General features: G+C 43.4%; 1 long non-coding RNA gene across 2 annotated transcripts in view; it reads right to left on the bottom strand.

Annotated features, from left to right (window-relative positions):
• LOC142086182 (uncharacterized) overlaps window positions 1-16,304 on the bottom strand; it is a 68,035-nt gene that overhangs the window by 1,099 nt on the left and 50,632 nt on the right. For both annotated transcript variants that reach the window (XR_012675009.1, XR_012675017.1), the window contains one exon: window positions 13,425-13,491. This is a non-coding gene — a long non-coding RNA (uncharacterized LOC142086182). The remainder of the gene's footprint in view (window positions 1-13,424; window positions 13,492-16,304) is intronic.

Here is a 16,304-nt window from a genome sequence, read left to right as displayed (position 1 = left end):
TGGTTGGGGCTTTGCAGAAGTGCTGACCTGACTCTAGTGGTGTTTCTGCATTGACTCAACAGGACCAGTCCTGAGCATTGTGTCTGTGTATGTGCAGGTGTGTTTGTGTGCACACATATATAGGCATTTATGTACAGATATACACATGTGCATATATACATCTCTTAAGTCTGAAGCCATGCTTTGGAAAAACCAAAGGCTTTGTCCTAGAGCAATCATAGAGTAGTCTAAGCTGGTCTGTGTATGCTGGGGGAAGGAGGGGAAGCCAAGAAAATATCCACACAGTGCAGAGCTCAGTGAGGGTCCTCAGCCATAAGATTTGGAGATAACTCCAACTTCATCTTTCTGCACCCCAACTCTGCTTCTAGGAGCAACTGGTGACTCCTTTATGTAGCTTGGATATAGAAGGCTCTTTACTATGCATCAGAAGCATGCTTTCCTCTTGCACTTTTTATATAGACTGAGTAGTTTTGGCTAATCCTGATTAGGCGAGTGCTGACTCTTTCTGCTTCATTCCCCTTCCAAAAGAACTTCTGTGGGTGCAACTATTAACAAACTGGTTGTGAGGGCCTGTGTGAGCTGGTGCTGCACACTTGTGCTGTACAGATGCATTTAAACACGAGCATGAATGTGCACAAGGGGAGATGCTCTTGTCATGAAATTGTGTCAGGACACAGGATGAGGCTGACTGCTTTGGGGACAGCTACTAGTGATATTAATGGTCATATCACCAATGCCCAGTATGAGACCTGATCTTGGGAGATGCTGAGCTCTGCTGAGTTTATGCCTTGTGAGCAATCTCCATTTTCACTTAGTTTTATTTATACATCCCATTCCACGGTGGCTGCCACATGATAAAGGTTTAGTCTCCTGTGCTATTCCTGGGTGTTTGAAGTCATTCAATGTCGGCTCATATTTTTACTTATCCCACTGATTACTGCTTCTCAGAATTGTGTGGACTGGAGTATCTGCCCAAAAGCACCAAATTATACTTAATCCTGTGGTCAGCCTGGTTTATTGTGTATGAGATCATATATAGCTTGGTGTATGGATTGTATATTGTTTGGCGTATAGCACGCAACACTGCGCAGTAATGGAAATAGTTTAGTTCATCTGCGTTTTCTCTTTGCAAGGGTGTAATATGCTAGTATTTTTTTCCTCCATCTCTAATGCAATAACTTTGGATGGCTACATATGTTGAAATCCAAGTTTTTCAGAGTGTATTTTAAGTCTTAAAAGTGAGGCACCTCTTGATTTGGAACATCTGAAAGGGAAGAAAGAGGAATGCATCCAGACTCTGTAATGTTTTAGTACAGCCGTGGTTTCAAGCACCTCAACAATTACATGTTTATCAAGTAACTAGTTGATGGTACAAGCGCTGTAGGAGGTTGTGATGATTCCTCAGGCAGCTGTTCCTCCTGCTTGCTGCTATAGCCTGTGTTAATGCTTCTATGGTATCAATGCCTCTGTCCATCCTCTTAGAAGAATGTAAGTGTGCTACTGCTGACACATCCAACACTGGTCAAATATCGGTGATATGCAGAAGAGGAGACTCAGGAGTTGTTGGAGTAGGGTGAGGAGGAAACAAGGCATCTCTAGAGAATGAAAAGCAACTGGGGCTGCTAGAAGCAACTTTGGGGGCTATAGGAGTTGGAGGAGGGGCTGAGAGAAATGGCTTACAGACATAGCCAAGGACCCTCTGTTTGTAGCATCTAATTACTACCTGGTCAGAGAGGGCTTTGAAAACAGGAATCTGCTCTTCAACCTAACTTTTAGCAGCCTGGAGCATAGGATTGCTTTCAAGTATGCAGTAAGTGTAATCAGTTATGTGGTTATATATTTGCTTTTTATGCCTTTGCTGTGAGGAAAGGTTGGGAAGGAATTGCCAGCTGGTGATTCTGTAAATGGTCCCAAACACTCCTGAGATGCTCCTGTTATTAGTAACTGGCTTGAAGTGAGGTGGCTTTGCACGGTGACCTATGACTCATATGCACTGCCATGTTTCTGCCTTCAGAGACATGTATTAAAGGCTGCGTCTAAAGGTTTCCGAGAGGACTTAGTCATTGGAGTGCTTGAATGGAGCCCTGCTGACATTTGTTCTGCTTTTTTTCCAAGCCAGAAGACAGGTTACCTTTAGCCAAGCAAGCCTTTGACTTATTCCCCTCCACCTGTTTCATTTCAGTGGAAAGTAACTAATAACTTCAATAACTCTGGCCAAGCAGCCCAAGGGGAACTAGGTTACTGAGAAAACGTCACCGCAGGTTCCTCTCCATTTCTGGATCCTGCATATACAAATACAAAGACTCTGTTAGAAGAAGTGCTGTTTTGTGAATGACTCTTCTGTAGTAATTGAGAGATCTAGATTAACTCCCATGCTCTGATTTCACTCTCGAGAAAACTAGAGACTGGTTTCTCGCCTTCGCTAGCGATCTTTTGCTTGTCCTGTTCTTCCTCTCTGCCTGTTTAGGCTGTAAGCATTCGAGGCATGGTTTGTCCACATGATGTGTTTGTGTAACACACTAGCCTGTGGTTAATGTCCACATCTGTGCCCGATCTGCAGAGGATATTGGTCTGTTATAGCTCCCAGCTGGCTGGCCTGGCTTTCCAGCTCATGCTGCAGAGAATCCTGCTTTTATTGCTCTGCTGGTCCCTGTTTCAACCCTGGTACTTGCCAAGATGGCATCTGCCACACTTGTACAGAGCAGGGCAAAACTGGCCCTGATGTCTGCAAGAGATGTTATGGCAATAAAAATAGTAAGAGGAAAAGTAGAAAGTGAGAATCTGGCCTGTGAGGCTTGACTTTTGCTATAGGTCACTGATGGAAGTGTGTATCATCTACTTTGCCAAGTGGTATTTTTCCAACATTCTTTACCGCTTTTTTTTTTTTCCCCTTACCAGTGTTACACTGCATTTATAGGAATTCCCTCCCCTCGCCTCCAATGCTTCCAGACATCGGCTCATCCCCGGCCCCTTCTGATAGGCAGCTCCTTTTATGTTTGCTCTCTCAGCCTTACCATTTCAACAGAGCAGAACGCCGGTGTCAGTTTTCTCACTGGGAGTGACTCAGAAAGGGGATTTGTGCATGGACGGACGCCAGGGAAGAAAACACACTGTCAATGTACATTAGTGCAGTGCCAAGCCCTTCCTGGGCACGGTAACTTTCCTCTCAAGGCTGCTGCGTGCCAGGAAGGGAAGACGGGCTGAACAGGGGAGAAGGAGGCAAATGGGAGCAGCTTGTGCTAAAAACTGACCTGGCAAACTTAGATCAACTATGTGCCCTTCTGCTGGCACTCGGAAGGTACTTCTCCAGAAGGCAAATAAAGGTCTCTAGTGTTGTCTGGCGATTGTTCACGTCCCACTCAGTAAATGCTGTGCCTGCAGATTTCATGACAGATACCTTTATTCTCTTGCACGTGTGCACTTGTAGGGTCCTGGAGGTGCTTTAGGTGGAAGATAGGATAAATTACCCAGATGAGAAGAAGAAGCTATTGTATGCTGGAGTAAGTCAGGCTGTTTCACCTAGTCCAGTTCTGTGCTCCCATCACACAGCCTTCAGGACTCCTGGGTGAGTGGGAATAGTATGAAGAGCATGAAGGCTGGTCTTACACAGATAAGTGATCTGTGGGGCAAACAAGGCATAGGAATTTTGCCTAGTGTTAGTGGTGGATTTTTACCCTTCCTGTCTGTAAGTACCACATTCGGAACACACTGCTGGGATGTTAATTCTGTTCCTAGCGTTGCATGAGGCGGCATAGTTTCTTACTGGGAGATGTGTGTTTAAGGAGCAAGGTAATTCATCTTAGTGCTACTTGTTACTATTATATGGATACCTGATCTGACCTGCTGGAGGACCTGTGAGTTCATATTTATTATGGGAAGCATAGCTGACTTCAAGATGTGAGTGGTCCTTGAGGTGAGTCCATTCATGTTCAGGTCTCGGGTGTTTGGCACTAATTCAGGGCCAAATTCGGATACTATTGTGAACACTGTTTGGTGCCTTGCCTTCTCTTGGTGCAATGGCAAGGGCCTGTTCTGCATGAGCAAGGGGTCAGGACATGGCAGCTGGTGTCTGACATGGCCAAACCTCCCACTTGCACATAATACACAGCAGGGGACATCACTGACAGCCCCAGTCATCAGGAAAAAAACATGTTTCGGAAACAGGAGTAACTTGTATTTCCAAGGGTTGATAGGTATAATTTGTGGTGTCTACAGATGCGAGAGAGACAAGGCCAGGAAAGTAAGATGATATTTTTCACTGAGCCCTGCTTGGGAGAGAGGCAGGGAGGAAAGTGGGGCTGTTCATAAGTGCCGTCTGGCTCACAGGCAGCAGAAATGAGGCTCTACGCTCAGGGGCTCTCACCGGTGCCATGGAAATGTATAATCTTGAACCAGTTGATGAATCTCAGCTTGCACATCTTGAAAAAAGATGTTCCAACATTTACCAGCTTCAGCAATGATGAAGCTTAATTATGTTTTCAAAGCTCTTAAAAATCCTCAGGAGGGAAACTGCCATGTATATTCCTAAATACAGAGTACCTTGGTAGGAAAACATGTGAAATGTTTAGTTCTGCTTAGATTTAAAGCAAACATAATTACAGGTGGTTTGTTGTGTCCAGCGAATAGAGGAGTGGGAAAAGGGAAGCAATTTTGGTACCAATGGATCTTAGTGCTGTAGACTCTGGGTTGCTAATAGTGTCCATGTAGCTGACTGAGATAGCTGAAGAGAGCAGAGTGACTTGGCTATAACTGCAAACTCTTCAGGACCCCTCTGCAAGAGCGAATGGTAGGGATGTGGTTGCCTGCCAGCTTTGTATCGGGGGGGCGGCAGGGAAGTCCTACGGGCGAGATGGGGGCAGCCCAGCACAAAGCCAGCAGGCTGGTGACAGGAATGGGACTGAAAGGACAAAAGGAGCCGTACGTAAGCACTCAAGATTCTTATAGATCAAGAAAAGAATAATAATTGCAAATAGCAGATTCTCACTTTGTTTCATGCAGCTGTGAATACTTGTCTCTGAAACCAGCCATGAGATGAAAGTGTGTGAGAAACAACGGTTTTCAAAAACTGTTCTCCAACTCATGCAGAGAGGAAATGCACAGTGTGTTTTAGAAGCTGGCTGAAGGAAATGTTCTTAACTTTTTCCTACCTTTTCCCCTAGTGGCTTCTTTCCTTAACATCCCAGTCTTTAAGAAAAACTCATGTTCTAATGTAACAAAAATATAGTTCCTCTCTATTTTTAGAAATTACATAAACAAGTCTAATAAATGGAGTATGATGGTGGTCAGGGAGCTCAGATTGGCTTTGGATATGGAGCAGAAATAGATGTGGACTTAACCAACCAAAGATCCCATAAAGTGCATTTCTCTTCCTTTTTTCTCTTTTCCTGGAACTATTATGATTTCAGGATTTTGGGATCATGTATAAATAAATCTGGCCAGCAGACTTGGCCAGAGGTTTGGAAAGATCATTTCTTGCACTTTTTTTAAAGAATGACTGAAATTAAGCATTAGAAGTTTTACTGATAAGTGTAAAACATTATTGGGTGATTTTTCTGTTAAGTTTCCCAAATGCTAAGCTAAGGTCCAGTAGTCATTGGGAATCCAAGTCCCACTCTGAGGAGAAAAAAGAGAGAAAAAAAAAATTCTTGAGGGATAAACAATTTGAACAAGAGCAGCAAGATGATAAAAATGAAGCAAAAGCAGTATGTAAGCTGGATTTTGGCAAAGTGTTTTGTAATTGCTGGCTTGTTGGTCTGTCTAAACTCAAGGAGCTTCAATGCTCGAGACATTGAAAGCCAGACTGCACAAAGCATTGGAGAGCAGGTAAATACTGTGCAGGGTTTAGAGGGAGGATAAACGCTCTATGAGCCAATCTTCCATCTCTAAGCTAGCATCACCCTTGGACCAACTCCTTGGTACAGCTTTTCTCAATCTCAGCAAAAGGCTGGGGTGAGTGGGATGTTCATCAGCCGGGAGACCTTTTGTCTTACTGATTAAAGTAAACGTCTTCTGAGTGCATTAGACTCTTGAATCCCTCTCAACTTGCAGGACTATAGATTCTACCTCAACAGGGATACTGGTCTTTAGGAGCTAGTAAAGTGTGCACTAAATAAAAAGGATCGTGTGTTGACAGCCATAAATAGAATGGACTAGAAAGCCAAGGAAGATACTTCAGTGTTTTCTGTCGGTTGGTACCAGAAGGGCTGGGTTTGCAGCAGGAGCTAGGCTGTACTATGCCAAGTATACGCACAGACACTGGAAAGCTGGAATCAAGCCCTGGCCCTAAACTGGGAAGCCCAGGGATGAATTCTGCTTTCCCACATCCTGTAATATGCTCCTGACCACAAAATTACTGGCTGAAATAAGAACAGAAGCCAGTCAGTGCTCTGACTGTTGTCCCCTTAGCTGGGGTTTTTGTGGCAGGCCCAACTCAGGATGTTTTCACAGTCTCTGGCATATGAGGTTTTACAGGTGGGATTTTCAGGCAAGCACCTGCTTTTTAGGTTTTAAAGGAGTCTTGGAGGCTCCTTGGTGGATCTGTGGTGTAGGGATTTAAAGCATGTGTGACAGCAGAAACTCGTGTACCTAAAGCAGTTGATAGGCACAAGCAGACACACTGAGTGAGCTTCTGAGTTTGGAGCAGGCACCGAGGTATAAGCTCAACTGACTCAATAGAGGAGACTATTTATACATATGCAATGGAAGAGAATAGACTGTACTGTATGTAACAGCTTTACAAAGTGTTTGAGATATAAATATACTCATTCCATTGGGTCCTTCCTCCAAAATGACAGCTCCCTGTTGAAAGCTGTGTTCATGTCAGTGTCTATAGATCAAAGTCATATAGAAAGGTTAGATCAAGGTTGCATTTGGAGAGAAAGTTCCCTATGCGGACACTTTCAGAAAGGCCAAATCAGATGAAGGCTCCCTCTCCTTAACTAGTGTTCAGAAATACCTGGAGAGAGGTATGTTATATATGCCACTTGGATTGGCAGAGAAGGATGGCAACACCAAAAGCATTTATCTCTTTTCTACAAGTGTGCCTGCTCTCACCTGGCTGAAAGGGGTCCATTGGTAGAGGAAATGAGTTCACTTAAGTTTCACTCAGTGTTTCCTCATCTCTTTGGCCAGCTGATACATGTTCCCCCAAATGCAGACACATCCTGAGTGATGGACCAGCTTCTTTAAAGATGCTCTGCTGGTAGGAAAGGACCTTAAGCAGTTGGTGCACTTAAACTAGCCCTTTGTTGCAAAGGCCTCATCAAGTGAGGATTAGCTTCCAATTCATCTTTTCTGCCTCCCTGGCCCCAGTATTCAGCACAGTGTCGGGGAGGAAACTCGTACACCATGCAGTCAGCTATGTCAAATATCCTCCAAGGGAGCCCTTAGTAATTGCCAGAGAATGGCACTTCCTGGATTTTTTTTTCTAAACCCCAACCCACTTTTAACATTTTTTTTCATGGAATACCTTTCTCAGTAGGCTTTTAGCTGAGAACGTCAATGATAAGAGTCGTCTCAGCAGCTGTGGCCAGCAGTACCCAGTTCTGGCACCCTTGGCTTCAGAACAACTGTCTTGCTGGGACAGTGATTCCCTCTAGAGGGCATTGGTCACACAGATGCGTGTGCACACACACACACACTCACATGCGCAGTCACACACATGCCCATGTATGCAGAGACCCATGCATGGCCTTCCATGGTCAGCGGGAAGTGAAAAAAAAGAAGGGGTTTGTGGCTTACATGTATTGAAAGGTGCCAGGCAAGCTGAATTTCAGCTGTTGGCAGGTACGGTGCTGATAAAGTATAAGGCCTTGGGACCTCTTGGCACTCCCCCAGAAAAGAAACTGCAAACCCAAGTAACCACATCAGGTGATGTGGCTCTACTAGAGTAGAAGCTAAGCTTTTCAAACACCTATGTTTTACTCCTGCAGTGTGTGCGCAACATGAGTTGGACAGATGTCCTCTGCCTGCTCTTGTTTATGTTAAGCAGAGAAAGGAATCCCAGGGTGATGACCACAGAACTGTTGAGTCTTGCTAGAAATGGATCTCTGCTAAGTATCTCTTCAAAGTATCTTCCTTACTTAGTCATAAGGAGATGATGGGTTCCTCATGAACTCTGGTCCTAAACTACTGAAGATGTTTTGCAGACCTTGATATGTACTTGATCAACATTAATAAAACAGAGTAGGTGCATTTTCGTAATGACAGTGGGATCCTTGGCCTCTGCTCTTGCTAGAGAGTAGCATCATGATTTACTTATACAACGCCAGCATAAACAGTATTTTCCAGAGAGCTTTACCACTTGAGCCAAAAATGTTTTGGAAACAGAAGTTGACGTGTTCAGAAACATTCTTTTCGTCTGAAACCTGCCATAAGTCACTTCATGTCAGTGCTATCCAAATATCCTGTGGACATAACGCCGATGGACAGCCTGATGCCAATGTCCCAGACTGTTGATGCAAACTATGAAGTTGACTGATCCTCCAAGGACTAAGGAGGCTTCAGGCAGGCATGAAGCCTGCCTGAAAAATGACAATGAGGAGAGGGAAAAGGACCCGGTTCCTCAGTAAATGCAATTTGAGCCGGTTCATAACTCAGAGCTTTTCCTTAGAAGTGCTTGTGGTCAGAAGTTCTTCCTATCCAACTGAACCCAACAGGAGGCCACAAATGCATGGTCAGGCCATCCCTTACATAGCTCCTGGGAATTGCTGGAGGGCTTACACAAACCAAAGGCCCTGGGGCTCCTGCTTGGCCTGTCTGCAGTGGATGGTCTCCACCTGGAAGCATCTGGAGCACACCCTTGGTCTGCCAGTGACTGCTGGCTCTGTGGGCTGAGGAAGGCAAAAGCACCAAGGACCTTGTGGTGAGGACATCCTTCCTGGACGTCCCTTCTCAGCAGGCTGCTGCTGGCAAGAGCATACTCAGTGCTTCACTTCTGATGTGCACTGCTACCGCCACGTCTGCCAGGAGCGTGCCAGGCCTCAGCACGCCAACTGCTCTCCTTGTGGGGGCTGAGCAGGTGGCAGCTCATCTCCCTCCTCAAGGGAGGTGTTCCAGAGGAAATTTGTTCCAACTTGAACTTAACCGTTCCCCTGTGTTACAGTGCATGTCAAATGGGACAACCAAGCCAAGGTATGGCCTGCTTTTTTTATCTTCCAGTCAGGAGGTTTGCCTTACCCATTCCCTCTTTCTTTTACAAATGCTCATGTTTTAAAATACTCCCAGTGTTGTTCGGGTTTTTTTTCCCCCCTCCTGGAAATGGTAGAGTTTGGGGATCCTTGAACTAGATCTGGTTTTCGAGGAGGCCAGTGCTTGCAAGAGGCAGATTCAGTTTTGCTTAAAACTAGAATGAAGACCAAAGTTATAAGTTAATATGTAGCGTTTTTATAGGTACTGTGGTTCTTGAAGCAATTTTGTTGAATTTTTTTCCTGTTATGGCTGAAATAACCCTGTGCATCTGATGAGAAGAAGCAAGGAGGTCTTCAATCTTTTAAGATACCAGAAGAACTGGTTTAGGGTTTTAACAAGAAGGAGCAGAATAAATTCCAGGTCTCATCACAGGAAAGCCTCTAATTGCTGAAGTCTGGAACATTTTGAAAGCTGCTTAAGTGTGATAAACAGCAATTCTTGGAGCTGAAATGTAACTATACAATGCGATGGAGTAGAGTACTGTTGAATGAGTGGAAAATCTAGTTGAAGCAGTCGCATAAAGGGCTTTATTCAAATCCCATAAAAGTCAGTAGGCATCTTTGCTTAACTGAGGACTTGGGTTAAAGTGTGCTTCAATCAGTCCCCCGTCAGAATATGCCTGAATTTTCAGATGCTTTAGCTGCAGATTTCATTTTATTGAACTTCTGGACCCACCTTCCCTCTACATCCAACCAATGAAGCATGGGAGTGGAGCACAGTAAGTCCTAAACAAGACAGGCTAGTGACCAGAAGACCAGCATCCCTTCTCCAAAGCACAAATTTTTTGAGACAGACCCAAGAAATCTTGTAGATGATAGTAGAATAACCAGGCTAAAGGTGGAATTTTCTTTCTAAATCAAGTTCTTATGCATAGGGTCTAAAGTGCCCAAACTTTATGGCCTTTTCTAAATTTTTCCAACATCTATTGCTTATTTCTGAATTATTATCCATGTGTCTAACTTGTGGTTTTGGAGAAGAGGAAGATAATTTTATTTTTGACTGCAGCTAAATGCTTGTGGTATAAGTAAAGACTTCGATTGCTCTTGCTCCCCCCATGGGTATGTGACATTGCCAGTTTTCCCTATGCAGTTGTCTAGTCTGTATAGCTCTGTCAAGTCCCCTGTGATTTGTCTTCACCTGGAAGGGCTTTCCTTCATGCCTTTGTGTGTAGAAATCTCTCTCACATTTTCATTGCCTATTTCTAGACTCTTTCCAGGTTTGCCACAGGGTAGGAATGTGGTATTTTGGGCAGGATAAACTATTGCTAAGAATTGAAGTTTCATTATTTATTACAGTGATGAATTGAACTAGGCTGCTGGGCAGCAAAGAGCCAAGGAGAGAGAGATGCCAGCCATTGCAATAGTTCATACCAGCTCTAATTACTGATATCCAGCTTATATCCTGGTCTCCAGGCCAAATCTATTCTTTGCATAATCCAAATGAAGGCAACAAAGTTGTGCCTTGGATGAATCTCATGCCTTGATCCAGAGTGCTCTGCAGTTGGCAAGATGTCCCTATTTGTCTTGCACGTTTGCCTTGTCTCTCTCAAACCACACTGCTGGATCCTACATGGGTTTTAATGGAGGAGGGGGGGAAAAGCTTATGTCACCATTGAGGGTATATATTATGTACACCTGAGAATCCTGGAGACAAGATTTGGTGAAAAGGGAGTGATTGTTGTTGGGGGAATTGTGCTGTTATTTCACATGGGTAAAGCTGGGTGGGTGTGCACCTGCTAGCTACTTGGTATGTGAAAGGAAGGAAGGAATATGCAATTACGTGGTAGTTTGGGGCAGTTGAAGTATATAATGAGGATTGCTGATGACAGCAATTACATTTTCCTAGCAGATAAGTTAGTTCCAGATTGCTGGCTGAGTGTGCAAAGACAGTGCCTAGTCCGAGTTTCAACTCTCTGAGTCTCTCTTGCTTCCTCTCCAAGTTTTCTTCTGTCTGCCAAGTATGTGTTTTGAAGGAGCATATCCAGTCCTGTCTGGAGGAAAAGTACCTCTGCAACCTGTTGGAGTCCTGCTGGAGTGCTGGTAGAGCTAGCAAGGAGACTTCTTTCTCACTTCTGACGTCGCACCCCTTCCACAGGGGCTGGCCAGAAAAGCATTTGGCCTCCATTCTCCTGCTAACAGTGGCTGTGCTCTGTTAATTCTCTTTTGGGTGACAGCCATTCCCTAAGGGGAACGTTTTCATGATTAAGGCCAGCCTACTCTAGTCAAAGTTTGCTGCTTTAAAATACGCAGGATGGATCCCTCACATGGTATAAATTGACATGGTGGTATCCAAGTCACACTGCAGATCTGGTCCATCTGTTTTAAGTGGTTGCCCCTTTTGTTTGTCTCCTTGATTTACAAGTGGTCTGTGGATTTTACTCTTGATTTCAGGAGTTGGAGGGCTTTGATTTCACCATCATCCTACAATAGCAGCAGTTGTTTTTCCATGACTGGAAGTTGACACCCTCCTAGGAGCATCTAACAGCAACAGCTGTAAAAATCAGAGTGGGGAAGGAGTCAGTCCCTCTGCCAGAAACTCTGTATCACTTTTCCCACCCTTTCACTCTTGCTAGATGCAGGGCTTTTCTGTGTCTTCAGGGTTTCATTTCCAGTTGGCTGCCTGTGGTAGGTATGGCCCAAAATAATTGAAGGTCATCCATTATTTCACGGGGCTTTGGAACAAGCCCTTGCTTGAGGACCAGATCTTATTTTCAGAAACCAGGCTAGGCTGTCTGTGGAAAGGGGTGTTGAAGAATGGGGAGACACTTGGCTCCAGAGTAGTACCTGGCACCACTGCTGGAAAAGGTTTTTGGATACTGAAGTGTCTGCCTGTGGGGAAAGGAGGAATGATACCCGTAGCCTACATGGTGGATCTGCCCTCCCTTGCCCATCTGGGTGATGCAGTGTGACTCCTGGGGCGTAGGACAGTGATACTTGCTGAGCTCAGATAACTGGAAGAGCATGATAACACACTGCCCTGTCCCACAACAGAACCCCATATTTCTTTGGTGATGAATCTCCATTTCCTTTTGGAAAAGCTTGCCCCTCCAAGCTATTATTTTGGATGTGTGTCTGAATTATTTTATATCCAACTTCTGGGGGCGTGAGAGGGGGACAAGGCAGAGTTAATCACCAAACAAGCTCCGATCCCCATCTATCTGCTTTTTGCTCTTAAGGAAATGAAGTCATATTTATGTGCAGAGGTAATCCAGAAATGTGAGCTCCTGCCAAGACATTTGTTTACACAAAGCTTAAGGGAGGTGATGTTTGTGTGTGCCCAAAGCTTGAGCAACTACCTTACATTAGAAGGAAGGTGGCAAATATTTCAGCCCTGATCCTATCGAGTCAAAAGCTCATCACCAGCAAAACCAATATTCCTTGCCATCCTGATGTGCCTGGAAGCACGCAAGGCAGTCTGTACTCACCCAGCCTTATTGCTGGAAGTAATACTATGAATTTCTGTCATGCTGTCCAGTTGAGATGGAAAAGTGGTTTAAAAGCACCTTTTGAACTGTTTCCCTTCCATTTTGGTTAGTTTGTTCAGTATGACTATTTTTGTTTAAGAGGAAAAAAAGAAATCAAAACAAAGAGAAAGTACTGTGTAGAAGTTGCACCGGAAGCATGGACAGGGCTGTTGACTTTCTGTCTCAGACCTGTGTTTTACAACCATGAGAACATTGTTCCTTTTTACCACTGTTTCCCTTGATGTATGACAGCAATGAAATAGGAAATATGGCTGAACAGCCATTGACATCTTTCAGAGACTTTTGGAAACTTATTTGTTAGAAATGCTTTGCTTTATTTAGGTTATATTCTTTTTTTTTTAATTGGGAAATAATAGGAAAATGGGGTCTACACATGATTATGGTTGTTCTTATTGCTCTTTTAGCATTTTATTATTGCTGTAATCAGGACCCTGAAAATTGATGCGTTATAACAGCATCTTTCTTGTATCATTATTAGCTGTACCACTGTTTTATTTGCCTGGTACTTCACAACAGAACTTAAGAAATTAGTGATGTTTTCCTTGTGTTACCATTGGAACTAGATAGTTACAATGCAGCATCAAAGATCTAGGGGTTAATTTTTATGAGGTACCACTGACAAATGAAAAATCACTGAACAGTTTTGTTTCACCAGTCCCATCAATCTTAGCGGAATCCACCATGTTCTTTAGTGAAGCTGCTAGAATTAAGGAATTCTTCAAAATAAGAAGAAATTTGTCGTGGGCCTTACCTGCTGCCTTTGTTCTTGGATATCACCCTATGGGCTCAAGCCGTAAGTAATCATCTAAGATCTTCACCTGTTCAAGAACAAGCCAAGATTTAGTACTGAAGTGAGGAAAAATGCTGTGACTGTGAAGATAGTTTCCTCTGAACACCATGACTTGGAAGACAAATTACATAGCAACTCTGAGGCCAAACCATAAACTATATTCCCTTGCTGACCTCAGCTTCTCGAAGTCAGCTCTCAGCATAAACAACTTCAGGAAAAGCAACTTGCCCAATAGGAGTCTGTGTGTTTACTAAATCAGCATCTGCCCTTGCACCCATTGCTTCCTTTTTGGCAAATTGAGGAACAAAACACTCTGAAAAAGACACTTTGCTGGAAGCTGAGTTGCCTGGAAAAGGCAATGGGAGTTCATTCTGGACACTTGAGATGTGCAAACTACTCTGTACTTAATAAATGTGGCAAATTCATTTCCAACTCTTCCTCATGTCAGGCTGGTTTTCCTAGTTCGTCTACGTGACCCCAGATCTGCAGATTCCGTAAAGGCAAAAACTATTATTTAGGAAGTGGGTTTTGCTTCTGTAGAGGAAGTAAGGGTTGATTTCGTAACTTTGGCGTTACCCACTGTTTAGCTTGGTGGACACACGACGATAGCTGGAAAACACTAAGGCTGCTTTGCAAAAAATGGCACGAGAATGCTATTGCCAAAATCTGTTGTTGCATCTTCAGAGCTTTTTTTCTTATTTCTCCCTCTACCCTCACCTCAAAGGCTGAAAACAATAAACACTTCCATATTTTCTTAGAATGAGCAGTATTTAATAGACTGTTATTCAGATAAAAAAATTTCAACTACGTACTGTAGAGCACTTCATGAGAAAAAGAATGGCACTGAGAGCAGGGAATGTTCAGCAAAGAGACTACTTTAGCCCAGCAGAAAGCTTTAATGGTAGGAAAAATGGTTTCTAATCAGAATAGGAAGCAAAAGTTGAAATTTTGAGCCACAGAGCAGAAAAATATTCTGAAGAGGTTTTCAAATCAGAAATGTCAATATAAAATGTCAACATTGCCTAGCAAAATAAAGGTGCCCAATATGTCAAAGTAACAGTTTTCATTTTGAATTGACATTTTGAAATGAAAAACACTTCCTATTGAGATGTTGGCTTTACTCCAAAGCGCTCTCAATTTAATAAAAATTTAATAAAATTGATATTTTCCTTTGGAAAAATTTTAGTTCAGCCTGACCTCAGTTCTCTGAGGAAACTTGTTTTATTCTGAAAACTTCAACTAGTATTAGGTAGGATATAGTAAACCACCTTTTCAGCTTGCTTTAGTGTTTGTGTAGATGTTTTTGTCTTCCTACAGCATCCTGGTTTCCTTAGCATTTGGAAATGATCTTGTTTCCAGAGTTACCGTGGCATGTTACGAAGGAGTTATATTCAGGTGCTCTCGTGAAACTTTTGCTCTTCTTCTTTCATTCTTCGTAAACTAAATCAAACTTTATTATAAGCTAAATGTCCGTGCTTTGCTGCTCTTAAAATGAGCTGTTATAAAGGCTTTAAAAAGGAAAAAGGGAACAGAATCTCCAGATGATAAATACAAGTAGTGCCTAGTGGAAAAAGTTGGGGGGGGGGAGGGAAGAGGAAATAGCTGTGAAAACACTTTTTGAACAAATAGCTGTGCTTTAACTTTGTATTGCAAGGTTGCCTGGATACACTGGAAGAACGGGGATCCTTCTATATATATTAGCTAGTTTAGTGTTTACTGCTGGAACCTGGAATGTAACTCCAGGCACTATTTACAAATGTTTGGGATGAAGTAGTTCCAGAAAACCAAACAAAGAGGGGAGGGGGGGAATCATCCCCAAACTTGTTGTTTCTGTTTTCCTGATCATGTTGCTATGTATAATCTAAAATAGTAGGTAGGTAGAAGCTTATATAAACTAAGGTGGAAGACAAGGGGAACTTACAGGAGCTATTGTAGAGCTAGACTAGATGTGCATCGAAGGGTCCATGGCAGATGAACCTGCATGCAGAGCAGAGGTGGAGGAGTGCAGCACCAGATGAAGTAAGGCAGAAAGGGATTTGTAAAGGAAGACTCCTGGTCTGGGTTTGTGATGGGTGCATGGAAGTATGTACCACCCCGGACTGGGAGTTGGAAACCTCCTATCTGATCCTGCTTGGCCATTCCCTCTGCCCCAAGCACCAGTGTAGGACTGTGCCTTGCAGTGATGTGACACGATGAACGTCTGTCTGTCGCGTATCAGCCGCTCTCCCTTTGTGCTCCTTGTGGGGATGGGTTGTCTGTGCCATGAAGTGTCCTGTCATCGTAAGCTTTTAGATGTGTGCACGTGATGCGTATTTCTATAATCCTCTGTGCTTATGGCTGTGCAAGCTGCTGGAAGAGTTATGTTTTGGATCAGGCAGTGGGAGCTTTGTGACAGTCCTTAGTTCCTGCGAGGTTTATCTTGATTTCTGGTTCCAGAGAGTGTAAGTGCTCTGCAGCTTTGAAAAAGGATATCCCAATCGATCAGGAATGCAGATTTGCAGATTATGAAATGTTTTAAAGGCAGGAGGGAATAGTCCTTCTGCAATTTAGATCTAGGGCACTGTTCTCTTTTTTTTTTTTGTGTGTGTGTGTGTGGCTGCTTTGAATCTTTTTAGTTATGTTCTGCTCTGTGATTGTATCTAGCTGTGGAGGGGTCTGGAGGTATTTCTGAGAATGAGATACTCTTTTTAATCTTGGCATCACTTTTCTTGGGCTTGGAACTGTTCCACTTAATGTTTCATTTAATCTGATGTTGTTGACTGATCTTCCTTGATCTGAAAAGGAACATGTTCTTCATCTAGCTCTTGAAACTTTTTCAGTGTTGGTACACTTAAAACAAAA

The sequence above is a fragment of the Calonectris borealis genome, chromosome 10, assembly GCF_964195595.1.
Source record: "Calonectris borealis chromosome 10, bCalBor7.hap1.2, whole genome shotgun sequence".
Taxonomy (NCBI): Eukaryota; Metazoa; Chordata; class Aves; order Procellariiformes; family Procellariidae; genus Calonectris; species Calonectris borealis.
This window is presented reverse-complemented; position numbering and strand designations above follow the sequence as displayed.